We start from the raw sequence: 2,138 nt of genomic DNA, 5'->3' as shown, positions 1-2,138 counted from the left end.
CCAAGGGACACGTCCCTAGGCTTTGGCCGAACATAACCAAACCGCTAGCCTAGACACGGGTCGGTTAGTCGGATGATCCGATCGCACCAAGACTGGGCGGTTAGGACGAACGGTTGGGAATGACCCAAAGGGCACGAGTTGTCAAGAGTCATGGGTGTCCAAGAGGCACGAATGGCCAAAGGGTGCATGTTCCAAATGGTGTCTTTCGGGATGGGTTAGGACCGATCCTTATGGATCAGCCTATGGCTTGTCTAGTCAAGACAAGGTCACGGTTTGTCTAAGCCAAGGTAGAGTCGCAAGGTCTGACCGGTTGCTAAGCCTTCCGGATTAGGCTTGAGGCTTACTCGGCCGATTGGATCCAGGCCTAAGGCCGGATCAGGTAAGGGAGTCCGTTGAGCCATTGAGCCGGACTCCATTGGCCGGTCGCACCTAGATTCTATCCGGTTAGACGGATTGGTCTTTGGGGACGATCCGGATCTGTTCGTGTGTTCTGTTTATCTATTCTGGACTATCTATCTGATTCTAAGTCAAGGGGTGGTTGGTTGAATGACTTAGGATACGGTAGGTAGGTTCATACGTTTTATGATTATGTTGACTGAGGTTTATCTAAGTTCTAGGAACCAAGCCAAGCATTGTAGAATCAATCCGTTCTATTCTCGGTTATGATTAATGCTTATCTGGTTGTGGTTTCAGGAACTAAGGATGGTTCTGGTCAAGCCAAGGAGCCGTGAAGGCTCGGTCAGTGAGAGGCTGTGTAACGTGTGGTTAGATGATACTAGGGATGAACTAGGGGAAATCGGCTAATTCCTACATTAACACAGTCCAGCGGTCCCGATCAGTACATAAACACATAAGCTGTGCAAATACATACATGAACACGTAGTTAATTCAAATATCATACACGAACTAACAAAATTCGGTTTTTGCATACATTGACCAATTATCCGTTAGTCAAACGTAACGGAATCTGAGCTGTCCGTTATATACCATTACGTGGCTTTTTACGTTTTTAAATAATGAATAAATTAATAAAATTAAAATAAAAGATGGTTACAAGGGGGAGTCGAACCCTGGTTTGAGATATACCCATCACAAGAAGAAACCATTGTGCCAAACCCAACCTACTGTTTATAGTCCCACTTGTTTCGTATTTATACAAATATTTCATTCACATATTTCTTTTTTTTTTCTTTCCATGTTTGACTTATCATCCAAATTGTTCCAAAACAAATTCAAATACTTTTTTGTTCTCTTTTTCCTTTTCTTGTGGAAAAAATCATTTTTTGTATATTCAAAACAATAAAATAAAATAATATATATTATTAAAAAGGGTTACGTACGTTGGAATTGTCTTCTACCTTTATTATCTCTTTGTGAATTTCTATTTTTAAAAGATAATATTTACTTTTAATAATCAACCCGATAAACAAAATTTCAAATGTCCATTACAAGCTTAAATTGAACAAAACAAAACTAATTCAAATATTGCACGTCTAATTTCGTTCAACTACCACACCGGCGCGTTCCGCTAAACCGATCTATAATCCTTAGTAAAATCAATTCCCTTTTTGAACTAGTTCATTCTCTTGTTGAAATCTTTAATATGCTTTTGTTTAAATTTTGAGTAATTTTTTTTTCAGTTTCCAGTAATTGTAAGAGAACGTTAGAAACATAAGGGTTTGCAAATAAACTCAAATTCAAACAAGAGGAAATTAAAAAATTTCAGCAAGAGAACGATCTTTCGATCTCTTTCTCACAAAAATATAGTAAAGCTAGAAATAACTTCATGTATGTGTAATATATTATTATTTTATTTTTTTGAATATATAAAAAGGTTATTTCTTCCACAAAAAAAACAAAAAAATATTTGAATATTTTTTCATTTTGTTTGGATGATAAGTCTATTTTCTGAACAATTTGGATGATAAGGTCTACCACAAAAAATATATATATATATATGTGAATGAAATATCCATTAGGTATAAATGGGAAATCATTGGGAGTACAAATAATAAGTCTGCCTTGGCACAGTGGTTTAGCATGTGTTGGATATTGCTTAGACCCAGGTTCGATTCCCCCCTCTAACCATCTTTTAATTTTTTTATTAATTTATTCATTATTTAAAAATGTAAAAAGCC

This window comes from Brassica napus, unplaced genomic scaffold (genome assembly GCF_020379485.1).
Source record: "Brassica napus cultivar Da-Ae unplaced genomic scaffold, Da-Ae ScsIHWf_1248;HRSCAF=1781, whole genome shotgun sequence".
Taxonomy (NCBI): domain Eukaryota; kingdom Viridiplantae; phylum Streptophyta; class Magnoliopsida; order Brassicales; family Brassicaceae; genus Brassica; species Brassica napus.
The sequence above is the reverse complement of the archived record's forward strand: the minus strand, read 5'-3'. Positions refer to the sequence as shown.